This window comes from Schistocerca cancellata, chromosome 2 (assembly GCF_023864275.1).
Source record: "Schistocerca cancellata isolate TAMUIC-IGC-003103 chromosome 2, iqSchCanc2.1, whole genome shotgun sequence".
In the NCBI taxonomy this organism is placed as follows: Eukaryota; Metazoa; Arthropoda; class Insecta; order Orthoptera; family Acrididae; genus Schistocerca; species Schistocerca cancellata.
This window is the reverse complement of record NC_064627.1, coordinates 317014761-317028738: the sequence shown is the minus strand read 5'-3', so window position 1 is coordinate 317028738 and position 13978 is coordinate 317014761. Positions and strand designations below refer to the sequence as shown.

At 40.3% G+C, this 13978-nt stretch overlaps 1 protein-coding gene across 1 annotated transcript in view; it reads left to right on the top strand.

Annotated features, from left to right (window-relative positions):
- Positions 1-13978, top strand: part of LOC126153665 (protein jim lovell-like) — a 791593-nt gene that overhangs the window by 367940 nt on the left and 409675 nt on the right. The window lies entirely within an intron of this gene.

The following is a 13978-nucleotide window of genomic DNA, read 5'->3' as shown; positions in this document are numbered from 1 at the left end:
GTTTTTCACCCACATTTATTGTAACACATCACTTATACTTTTCATTTTGTGACCAACATGTATGTGTGTGTTTACGGACCATCTAATAGACCATTCGATCAAACAAGAAAAACAAGTAATGTAATTCCACGTTATGTTAATGTAAAGGTCAGAAACAACTCTTTTTTGGCACAAAGAACGAAATCATTTGCAGAAAAGACTTGGTTAAAAAATGAAATCAAATCGCTTTATACCAAGAAATTCATGCTTAATAGAATGTTATATGATGTACATCTCGAGTTACCCAAATTTATTAACAACCCATCAATGACGATCAACATAACACAAAAACTGAACACGTCACAGGAAGAACACTGCAATATACACAGAACGAACACAAAGTAAGGACACTCAAAAACAAAAACAACCAGAAAAAAAACACAAAAAATATACCCACCGCCGTAAATTTCACTCAAAACAGATACAGAAATAAATTGAGAGAGAAACACAGCTATTAGAGAAAGGGCACAAATAGAACACCAGTACAAAAATAGATAACCACCACATTGAAAATCTGATTGTAGAAACAGAAAGCACCAGGATAGAGGAAGAGAAACAAGAGGATAACACTGCAAATATTCGGCTAACACGAGAACTAGTGAAGAAAAGAATAAAGAAACCAATCACCATGTACTTCAAACAGAAAACAACATTACTAAGAAATTAAAGACAAGACTATAATGTAGTAACTTTATTGTCACAACAGCTGATAAATGCCACAGCACAATACTGGTCAATAAAGAACAATATGCAGGAAAACTGAAGATTCCATCTCATATAACAATATCACAAAACTGAAATCTGATCCAACAGCGTGTTTCCAGACATAAATAAAAACAGACCTCAAAGACATCAAACACATACTCACAGATAAACAAAAACAACACGTCACACAGAACACAAAAGCACCAACACTCAGAAGCCAACCCAAAGTTCACAAATCCCTTTTCCGTTGAGGCCTGTTATTGATTTCATGAAAGCACCATGATACCATGTGACAAAACACTTGAACAAAATCATAGTGCAACATTATGAAAGGAAGAACAGCAGACCAGTGAAAAACACGAATGAACTGATAACACAAATAAAAGACGTACACATTCCACAAACATCACTCATCTCTTTCGACATAGATAACATGTACACCCCACTATCCACTGCAGATATAATGAAAATAATTGAAGAAAATTTACTGACATACAACAAACTATCTGCGGACAATATTAATGAAGTAACCAAAACCCTCAATGCAATCACATCCCAAAATAACTTCCAGTTTGAAAAGGAATTTTGCTTATAAGGACATGGGCTTCCATTTGGATCCCCAGTATCAGAAACATTGGCAAACATATTCATCAACCACATAGAAAACACCATCTTCGACACAGTCATCACAAAAGAGGGATACAAAACTGTTATGTGAATGACGTAATCTGTGTGGCTAATGAACCAACAAAGAAGATAAATAAATTTAATAAAGACATATAAATTCTCCATGGAAAAAACACAAAATCAAAGACATTTCTTGGATCTAACGATGAAAGTTGATAGCAATAACCACGCATTTGACATTATCAGAAAGCCAACAGTCACAGACACAGTTATACATGCTTCAGGCAGCCACCCACAAAATAAAAAATTAGCGGCCCTACGAGACACGTTACACAGGCTAAATAATATTCCACTCATCAAAAGAAACTACGGTATGAAAGAGAATTACAAACAGTAGTACTCCAGTACGACTCGTAGCCACAAACAATGGTTACAACACCCATATATTACAAAGATTCAACAAAAAAATCAAAATACAGCTAAAAAAATGAAAATAAGAAGAGAACACAAACATGAAACAACCCCACAGTCACAGACGGCATCACAAAACAATAACACTTACGACACGACAAACGGAAAGAAATGGAACACTTTAACATACAAACACACATAAACACGCAGGATAGGGTTTACACATTGCTTACATAACACACACACACACACACACACACACACACACACACACACACACACACTCCTGTCACATTTACAAACGTATCAGATAAATGTCAAGGAGCAGGTAGAATGCCAAGAATGTGAATCAGTACATCAGTGGATGACAGGCAGGAATTTCAAAACTAGATATAAAGAACTTATCGGAAGGCGGAAGTATGAAAATAACCATTCTACCGGACCGAAGACCTGACAAAACATGGACTTGAACCATCCAACATGGAACAATACATGAAAATTATTAGATTAAACCATCACAACAAAAAACTCCTACCATTGCAAGAAAACTTTCATATACAAATAGCACTTGCAATGAAAAGGAATGTAATTAATAACCAAATCAATATAAGCAATAACTCCCTGCTTATGTTAGCCACAAAAACGACAGCAAAATGAAATCTGAAACATAATGAGAGTATGTAATTAATGAACTTTCTTCTCTCCCCATCTTTCTCGTTTTCTCTCTCTCTCTGTTCCCCTTCCCCCCCTCTTTCTCTCTTATCCTTCCCCCCCCCCCTTTGTCTCTCTCTCTCACACACACATACACACACACACACACACACACACACACACACACACACACACACACAAATGTCCACTTATTTAAAAAATCTCACAAGGAAACACTTGACAAAATACGCACACACACAAAAAAAATGAAAAGTATCAAACCACACACATAACACAGATAAACGATGAAAGATACAGAGCGACCGTTGGTAAGACTACGCTCTGTAAACAAATATATGGTGATCACAAAATCAAAAGTGCAAGTGACTTGCTATAATAAATTTAAAAAAACGCCGGAAATCGGCCACTGGAGCATGGGAACCGAATGAACATATCTCCTGGACCACACTATTTACTAACAATATTGGAAATCGTAAGTAACACGAAACGATAGTTAAACATCACTATATTTGTGCTAAGAAAGTTGTTTCTAATCCGAAAAACATGACAAAATGTGACACAGTAACATGTAACTACTACATAATACATTTATTATACGTATAAAAAGAAGCATTTATTACAGGCCACTGTAGATGCTTCACAAATAAGAGGCGAAACGCGTATGGCAAAAAAGGAACTGCCCTTCACTTAGTTGCATAGCTGGAATACGCCTCCATGAATAATTTATTAGTTACGAAATGCAGATTAAAATTAAAGGAACTGCAAAAAGGTAGAAAATAAAGATTATCGTTCCCGCATAAGCTGAAACAAGGAGAGGTGTTCAACAGTTTCAGAGGAAGCATTAGGTAGCAAACAAGTTCCAGTGGTTATAGGATGCGGTAGTTTTGTAGGGGTGAGGAGGCTCGCACGGGATAGAGTGGTGTAGAGAGCTATATCAATTCACTGAAAAGTCTGTCCTGGCCTATGCTGTTGTACTTTGACGAGTTATTATGTAACGTGTTCAAATCCTCTGATGACGAGTTCCTAAGTAGTCTTGCAGTATCAGCCATTGTCTTTTCTCTGATAATATCAGTTGTTAATCATACACTGTACTGAAACTTATGAATACTAATATATAAATGAATATGGAAATGTTTTGTTACTATTTCAGCTCAGTTTACCAACATTTAGTTCACTACGTACAGAAGTCGCAAATAATATACAAAATATTCTCCTGATCCACACAACCAACTGGTACAGAACCTCTGCACTTGGTACACAGCACCTAGTCTTCTTTAAACAACTCCATATACATAATGCACTTTTTTATCCCTTCTGTCGATCCATTACTTCCAGTAAATTCCAGTTTTCTACGCCGCTTTGTAATTGGTTTTCTGTGGCCAGTGTTTGATTGTTTATTTTATTTTGGAACACCGGACAGCTTTCTTCATTTCTCCTTCAGACTTAATCTTTTCTGGCTTTATCTCTTCTCTTCGATGGCGATCTTTTTACTTTCTAGTCATTGAAAACGCCTCAGCTGCGTCCCTCGCGATCATTTTCTTGGACATAGACTTTCTCATAGTCATTTTAATGCACTCTTCATTTTCCTCTTACTTTTTTCTCATTTCTGCCATTTCGACCTGAAAATAAGTAAGAAGAAGAAAATATAATTTGAAAATAGAGGTTACTTTTGGTCGACACTGAAAGACAATCTGGAGACCGGTACTATACGACAAATACGCAGTAGGATCTAGTTATATAGTGCGTTCTGTTGTAGAAATTGTGAAAGGTGTTTTAGATGTAGCTCCTCAGATAACACAGATAACCGAAATATAGAAATGAGATTAATCACTACCTTAAAAACGAGTATCACAGGCCTCAAAATATCTTCCTTGCGCTAAGAGCTACAGCAACACCACAAGCAATCAGAGCAAACGAAGCTTTGAAGAAAGGAACAAGATATCCGACTTCAGCGCTTACTGTTCTTGCTGCACAGTTCTGCTATTTCGATGCGAAAAGGGAAATCATTGTAGTGGCCGGTATTGTAAGCCGGCCGAAACTGCGCGTCTTTCCCCTGTACAATACAGCACTTAAATGTGTAAAACGCGAAATACTGCCGAATGCTGCGCAAAACACAACATCGTGTCTAAAAAACAAAAATTGTAGAAAATGTCAGGAACTGCTTATAGCGGTCTCTAGTGCGCATTCCTTCATGAGATTTTAATACCAGTCAGTAGACTTAACTACCGACCATAAACATCGTGTGTTCCTAAGTACACTACCATGTCAGTAAAACACTCTCCCCGCACAGTGTGATCTTAGACGTAAAAACGAAGTATCGTGTCTCGAAATTCATTCTCGCAGATGCATGATTCTCAGAGAAAGAAAGTGAACGCTAGTAATAAGTTTCTAACATTCATCGTGTTAGGTTTGTACCAGGCCCCTGAACACTAAACCTGTAGAATAGAAGTTGTACATTTCTGCCAGTAAAAACAGTGAACATGACAGTTCAAATTACTCAACCGAGAAGAAAGCTATGGGATCGATATCTGCCCTGCTTTCTACATTCTTCGCGTCCCGAGTCAACACAGCATTTGTCATCATTACTGCTGTGGAGTTAGGTGCATGATCGACCATTTGAAGTAATTATGTTGGTAGTGCATTTTCTTGGGCGTATTGATTTCTTTTTAACTCCTGGAAAACTCCTTTCACACCGTACTGGGCATTTTTGTTTGTAACAGCACGCAGCTGCAGTTTCTCCCTGTCGGTCGCTGTGGTAACTTACGGCTGACAAATTAACTTATTTGTAAACACAAGCATGACTGACATTCCCTAAGGTCTTTAAACAATTCTCTCCTAAATAGTCTTGCATGTAGTGTCATCAAGTGTACTACCAATACATACAAAATTAGCTGTTATAACTTGAGAAAAAAAATCACCTCTGGATGATTCACGAGAATATGTAACGCATAATATAACTTGGATGTGAAACCCTTTTGCACCCCTCGCAGCTCATTTTAATTTCGCTTAAAAGAACCGAGCTTTACAACGCACAGGAACTCAAACAACCTGCTCTAGCCATTGGGCTAGAGAAGCAAAAATAATAATAATAAAAGGTAGTAGTGCGGGAGTTTGCTTGTGAGGAATATTTCTGGAAAGAATTACAAGACATCGTTATTACCAGAGCTTAACTGCATTCTTTGCGGCAAAAAGGCAGTGTTTTCTCCTTTCGTAACTTTTTTATCAACACACGTGCTAATAGTAATTTGTGTCCCACTCTCTTTTCCTTTCCTTTGCTGTAGTATTACTCATTCGTTTTGCAAGAACTCTGGCAGACATAGGCTTAACATCCATCACGTACAGGGGTTGGACAAAAATACGGAACCACCGCGAGAAACGCATGCTTGAACATAAATGAAGGTGACAGCCAAGATTTTAGGATGCACTGTTACGTATGACCACGAACGGCGCCTACGCAATGTCCTCAATACGTTGCAAGTGGCTGTCGTGGTTAGAACCGTGTTCTGTGTAGTTGCGATGCATTGTGTTGGAGTTCAGTGAATTCGAACGTGGGCAAATTGATGGCGTTTGTACGCTGGGTGCTTCCATAATCCAGTGTAGCCTAAGTGTTTCGTGTTTCAAAAGGCTCCGTATCGAAGATTTACACCACATACAGAGAAAGCGGATAAAACATCATCCACTAAATCACAACACGGACGGGAGTTTGTGTCACCAGATGTCAACATTATTGAACCTTTGTGGGTTTATTTTGGAAAGGAGGGTGCGTGATCGCTATCCACCCCCATCATCGTTACCTGAACCTACCACAATTTTGCAAATTTGCAGAATCCCTTCAAAATCATACAGAACCTATATTTCTCCATAGCAAGACTACTGGAAGCTGTTTTGAATGACAACAGGTTTCCAACACTGTATTAGGGATCGTAATGGGGTGTGTTTAAGTGTTTCCAAATTTTTATCAACGCACTGTAGCTCTCTTTGAGTAGTTTATCAAACCCACAACAAACGAAGGTAACTATGTCTTTTACGAACGCAGAATCTTAGTCATGTAGGGAAACGGCATATACTGTTACCACGATACTTACTTCGTAAACAAACCGAAGTTTTGGTTGTAAATGTGGGTCTGAGCTGCAAACAGCGTTCTCAGACCACAGAGTTAAGTCAACGTTCTTTCATATTTTGATGTGTTATAAATAGTCAAAAAATGTATGTCTGTTCATAAAATACTTGTGCGTATCTACAAATTCCAGTCGATGAAAAGTAGGGACAGACATATTTGATCGAAAATATACTTACCGTATATAAATTTGTACAGTGTTCGTTCCCAGGCATGTATGTTCCCTATCTTTTTTTACCGTATGTTATAAAAAAACTGTTTAAAGCTAAGCTATCCTGCATAACAATAAATATATATGACTATCTACATCTTCATGATTACGCAATTCACTCTTGTTTGGCAGAGGGTACATAGAACTATTTTCAAACTATTTCTGTACCATTCCACTCTCTAATAACACATTACTTTAAGTGTCTCATTTCCTAATCTAATTCCCTCAGCATCACCTGACTTAATTCGACTAATGGAATGTCGTCGAAAAAAATGGTTCAAATGGCTCTGAGCACTATGGGTCTTAATATCTGAGGTCATCAGTCCCCTAGAACTTAGAACGAATTAAACCAAACTAACCTAAGGACATCACACACATCCATGCCCGAGGCAGGATTCGAACCTGCGACCGTAGCAGTCACGCGGTTACGGACTGAAGCGTCTAGAACCGCTTGGCCACAACGGCCGGCAATGTAGTCGAATTAAGTCGGGTGATGCTGAGGGAATTAGATTAGGAAATGAGACACTTAAAGTAGTAAAGGAGTTTTGCTATTTGGGGAGCAAAATAACTGATGATGGTCGTAGTAGAGAGGATATAAAATGTAGACTGGCAATGGCAAGGAAAGCGTTTCTGAAGAAGAGAAATTTGTTAACATCGAGTATAGATTTAAGTGTCACGAAGTCGTTTCTGAAAGTATTTGTATGGAGTGTAGCCATGTATGGAAGTGAAACGTGGACGATAAATAGTTTGGACAAGAAGAGAATAGAAGCTTTCGAAATGTGGTGCTGCAGAGGAATGCTGAAGATTAGATGGGTAGATCACATAACTAATGAGGAGGTATTGAATAGAATTGGGGAGGAGTTTGTGGCACAACTTGACAAGAAGAAGGGACATGTTCTGAGGCATCAAGCGATCACAAATTTAGCATTGGAGGGCAGCGTGAAGGGTAAAAATCGTAGAGGGAGACCAAGAGATGAAAACACTAAGCAGATTCAGAAGGATGTAGGTTGCAGTAAGTACTGGGAGATGAAGAAGCTTGCACAGGATAGGGTAGCATGGAGAGCTGCATGAAACCAGTCTCAGGACTGAAGACCACAACAACAACAACAATAACACATGGGAAAAACAAGCAGCTAAACCTGTCTGTGCTAGTTCTCGTTTCTCCTATTTTATCACAGTGGTCGTTTCACTCTACGTAGGTAGGAATCAACAAAATAATATGTCTTTCGGTGGAGAAAGTTGGTGATTTTATGAAAAGATTTTGCTGCAAGGAAAAACGTGTTTGTTTCAATAATTTCCACAGCATCTCGCTTATCATATGCGTGACACTCTCTCTTCTCTTAGTCATAAAACAAAACGGGCAGTCCTTCTTTGAACTTTTTTCATGTCCTCCGACAATCCTGTGTGGTAAGGATTCCATACCGCGCAGCGGTACTTCGAGACCGAAAAGCGTACCGGAGACACTTTTTGTTGTTGTGTATGAAAGATAGTGAATTTATTGACACTAATCCACCTACGTCCACCTCTCGTGTATCTACTAATGTGTAGCAAATGTGGGAGACAAGATTACTAAAAAAAAGAGGAAAAAAGTAGGTTAGACTATAAGTATGCCGCCCCCCCCCCCTTATGGTCATGAGTAGGTAAATAATAAATCGGCCTAGCATTCTCGGTAGGGATGATTCCAGCGTTTGGTTGCAGTGATTTCGAGAGATGAAAGAAAATCAAGAAATGAGCAAGTTACCTTCCGCTCATTCTTTCCCGATTTTGTTTTTTATATAAAACCCAGTTCTCCCTATTACGAATGATGTGTCTTAACCAGAGCGCTACCTGGGTCTGCTACGAAACGAGGAGACCCTTATTTGGTGGTACTCTCCAACGACTTACGTACTATGAGAAAATCATCTGAGGATGGACTGCGGGCGCACGTAAGTGAGCAATCAGTACAGACGTGTGTAACTTATTGGCTGCGTTAATACAGTATATGGTCTCACAAACGTTCAGTTCCATTACTAATTTTGTAAGTTAGTAAAGCTTGCTACTATAACTAATGTTAAGTTGGGTATTAGTAAGAGAACACTCTGATAGCGTAATTTAGTGCCTTCAGACTTGTGAGCATAATTTTAATGTTCCACTGTGCACAGACAGGAACGCTGCCGGACTAACTCAACATTCACCTCAGAATAGTTTGTATCGTGCGCCGTCATCAACAGTGACATCCGGTTTAAATATCTTATAAACACTCGCGCTCGTCTTGCAAAATAAGGTAAACGTTTTGTCTTATTTTTATTTTTTAAATATTCTTACTGCTGCCATATGCAGAACTTTGATTCATAGTTACTAATAAACTTGCTGTAGTCAGTCACACAGTACTTATTAAGATTATGCAGTTAGTTTCCTTTTCCGTTATTTCATCGATGATCTTATTTTTCTTACGTGAATACGCATAAGTAGTCCACATCTCTCGACAGCGCTGTAGCGTACATTGCGCATCTCGAGAACGAGAAACATCGAAATCTTGATTACAGGAATCGTCTCCAACGCTCTTTCCCATAATCTTCACTAGGAATATGTTGTGGCGTTGCAAGACAGCCACGCCACTCAGAAGTAGCCGAAATGCACGCGTTAACTCACGCCGGCTTGCGTGAGGTCTGAAACAGGATACGTTATGAATGCTATAAAGAAAAGTACGTAGCTTCTTTAATACTTAACTTTAATTCATCCTTGTGGTACATCGCTCTTGATAATATGAGAGAAAGGCTTCGTCAGTGTAGTCGCTAGCAAAGTCGTCGTACAACTGGGGCGAGTGCTAATCCGTCTCTCTAGACCTGCCGTGTGGTGGCGCTCGGTCTGCAATTACTGACAGTGGCGACACGCGGGTCCGACATGTACTAATGGACCGCGGCCGATTTAAAGCTACCACCTAGCAAGTGTGGTGTCTGGCGGTGACACCACAGAATATGATATGTTAGGATCGTTATAACTACCCACGGCAGATGTGATCGATCACTTATAAATTGCCTGGTGGTTCTTAATTCAGTGTGATGTCGAAATGATTCGTCTCAGTGTCCAATAACTCAAGATCACTGTTAAAGTAAAAGACATTCGTATTCCTGTGCAATCTAGTAAGTGAAAATAAAGTTGCAGTCAACAAGTATATATAGCGTTTATCGCAATAATTAATTTTTTTCAACCAGTTTCGACTGCTAATTAGCTACTATTGGATCCACGTTCATACTAGTTGAACCTGTAGCTTGTCAGACCGTATCTGCTAACTAACGTCGCCATACCTTCATACAGTATTACTCAAATACTACTTGAGAGTAAAGCAATACCAATTATCAGATACGAACTGACAAATTGCAGCTGAAACTAACGCAGAAAGCTGGGTCTGAAGATGGCTAATTAGCAATCGAAACCAGTCATTTAAAAAGTGTTTATCGTGATCAAGAGCGCCAACAAATTCCGTTTACAGCTGCAGAATGTGGTCACTGTCCTTGTGCGTTAGGGATTATATGTAGCGTCGACCCTTATGAGAAACAAAGGTACCATAAACTATAAGTTTTGTATGAAGAACTACAATGCCTCTTTCCGATCTGTATATCGGCGTAAGCTGCCTGACGTAAACCCTGGTTTTTAATTCTTTTTCTTTTGTTTGTCGCAGCAGGTTGGCAACAGACATGTGCCTGCTATTTATTCATACACGTATTGAACACAAATTGAAAATAAAAATACTAAATAAGATAAAAAGTGCAAAATTTATCAGTTTAAAAGAATGCCGATTTGGCTATACAGGGCGAAAAGTATTTAAACCGACAATCTCTGGGAGGTTGTAGGGGACATCAAAACAAATATTTTCCCTAATGTCATTTTTTCCCATGAGTATTTAAACCGGTAGAGGAAGATTTCTCTGGCGGCAAATTATTTAAACCAACTAACACTTTTCCATTTTTTTATGACCAAGAGACAACACATTAACACAAACCAGTTTCAATTACGGTAGATTTTCAGAAATGCCTCCATTGACACATAAACAAAGGTTACACCGTCGGATCATGTTCTTCCTGTCACGGGCAAAAACCCCAGAAGTGTCCTGAATTGTTCCTGCTGCTGCTACAATCCGGGCAACCAGGTCCTCTTCTGATGCAACAGGAGTTGCGTAAACAAGATTGCGCATCTCTCCCCACACAAAAAAGTCCAGGGGGGACATATCTGTGGATCGAGCAGGCCATGATACAGGACGGTCTCTGCCAATCCACGTTTCTGGTAACCGTCGGTCCAGGAATCGAAGCACACGACGACTGAAATGTGCCGGCGCCCCGTCATGTTGGAACCACATGCGTTGTCTTGTAGGGAGCGGGACGTCTTCCAGCAATTCTTGTGTCGCTCTGGCGACAAAATTGTAATAGTGCCTGCCATTTAATGGCAGATACGAACCCATTACACAGTCCCCAACAACACCGACCCACACATTAACGAAGAACCGCACTTGATGAGCGCTAGTAACTGTGACATGTGGGTTATCCTCACTCCAAACATACGAATTGTGCATGTTGAAGACCCCATCACGCCCGAACGTTACTTCATCGGTGAGTAACACAGAGGATGGATATGTAGGATGCATTTCACACTGTTCCAGGTAACCACTGCGAAAACTGTGCTCTGGGTGGATAATCAGCTGGTTCCAGGTTGTGGACACGCTATAAGTGAAATGGACGTAACAATTGCACTCGAAGGACTCTTCTTACATTCGTCTGATTCGTCCCTATGTTACGTGCAATTGCACGAGTGCTGATTGAAGGATCCCGATACACATGCTGCAAGACAGTTTCCTCAAATTGCAGCGTTCTTACCGTGCGACGGCGTCCCTGTCCAGGTAATCTGCTAAATGACCCGGTCTCACGCAGACGTTGGTACATAGCAGTAAAGGTCGTATGATGCGGGATACGGCGATTAGGATATTGTTGGTAAACCCGCTGTGCAGCTCGTCCTTAGTGGTGCGCTACGTAGTACGCACCATCCATATCAGTGTACTCACTCCAGGTGTATCGCTCCATTAGTAAACAGAGACAATGTACTACTACATTGGTGTACAGCAGCTGCCTACAACTGAAGAGCGTAACACGGCCTCCACCTATTGAAATAATCCTCATAGGAAAAAATGACATTAGGGAAAAATATTTGTTTTGATGTTCCCTGCAGCCTCCCAGAGTTTGTCGGTTTAAATACTTTTCACCCTGTAAACAGCTTCGTTGTGATGAAGCTGACGTTGTAGTGCTGCTGAGGCTGTTGACGCTGGAGCTGCAGTGTTTCTACTAAGCTTTGATGAACAGCTCCAGATTGGATAGACTAGGATTTTGGGGAAGAAAGTGCAGGTGTGACATGGGTGGAGAGTAGATGGTTTATGTTGGAGAATATAAATTTCAAAGGAGTGTTGCAGGGATGGGATAATGCAATACGGCCTCATTGTTCCTGTGGTGTGGAATGCAACAGATGGCACCTTGGAATCCCAGCGACGAACACCAAAAAGCGACCGAGGTGAAAGACACAAAAAGCAGCTTAAAAAGTTAATGTCGTATTTTTACTTATGGAGCCAAATTGTTGATTCCATTTTTCTGCACGATATTTCGATGACAGACCCAGTCGCCTTCTTCAGGTGCCGCAAGCATGCATTATATCTCTCTCCCGTCTACAAAGATAAAAATTCTTCTTTGTTATGTTCAAGGGAATATAGGTCATCCAAAGGTTTACTGCATTACGCGTCCGAATAGCAGTACACGCAAAAGCGCCTGCTTCTGGAAGGGGCATGCGTACCTGGTGGATTAATGGCGAGGGCCCTTACGTTGGCGAGCTTGGATGTGGTTTTTAGGCGGTTTCCCACATCCTACTGGTTGAACACCGGTCTGGTACCACCGTCTCACCTCAGATACAGGCTACGAAAACATTTAGGACACCTTCTCATACTTGAATATCCAATTTACTCGACGCAGGCAGAGGAGGTACACTGTTTCCGTCCTGGAGGGGTCAATAAATGACCGATGAGCTTTCATGCTTAGTTTTCTTAAACCCATAATCAGCAACAGTGTGCCGCATTTCAGGCGAATTTGACATGCCTTATGTGGGGGCAAACTACGTTGCATTAGAACAATCGTAGAGAGGTGTAAGGAACATCAGTGCCACATCCGACTACGATAATAAAGCGAATCATTTGTCAACGAGCACTGTTTCGAGCGCTATCATGATATGTAATACGAAGAGATCAACATCGTGGTGCAAGTTTCTGGGACAGCGTAATTACGGAGACTACCAAATGAAACTTTGAGAAACCTAATCTTGGTAGTTTCAAGTTTTTAGCCCAGCTAAGCAACAGGCAGTTTATCAAGATCTTGCCGGGTATCTCATCGACAACAGCTGGTAAAAGCAGAGAGAACGTGCATTTCTCGATTTAAAAGTGTGGTGTCCGAAAAACAAATGAGCATCAAAGGATGTAGCAGGCATCCGGAGTGGAACTATGGTATAAATAGCGGCGCGACAACAACAATGTTTCACAGTCATTTTGAAATCCAGATATGGAATATGTGTATCAAGAAACAGTTTGCAGCACATATAGGAAGCAGTTGAGACCATCTTAAAATATTGTGCAGAAAAATGTAATCGTCAACTCGGCTGGACACCCGGTGCACACCATACGTCTTTCACACTCAGAAAAGCTCAAATATCACAAGTGAACAAGAGACCAAGATAAACCAAGAATTAAATCACTGGTATGAAGCTGAGTATCAGAACTGTAAATCGGAAGATTTAACGTTCTCATCATGAAACACGCAAAACGCGGTTTCCTGTTCCATTGGTGCATGCTCAGGAACATAGGGGTATATTACTCGTGATGTTTTTCTCAATGGTATTTGTGACCGCAGGTTTCTTCTCCGGCAGTTGACTATAAATGGCACAGAACCCACACAGTATACAGAAACTGACGCGCACAAAACAAGCTACATTAGCTCTGTTACCGAAATGTCTGTAGTGTACGCTGTAATGAATTGCCAAGGAATCAGCCAGTCACATAATCACATAGTAAAATTCATTGGCCCATGTTTCCTGACATGAGAAAATCGAACAAAGCAATTGGTGAAGGGAGGGTCTCCTTACGTGCAGAGCGAACCAGAGCTTCAGAGAGCGTACACAGATACCTTCTCGAT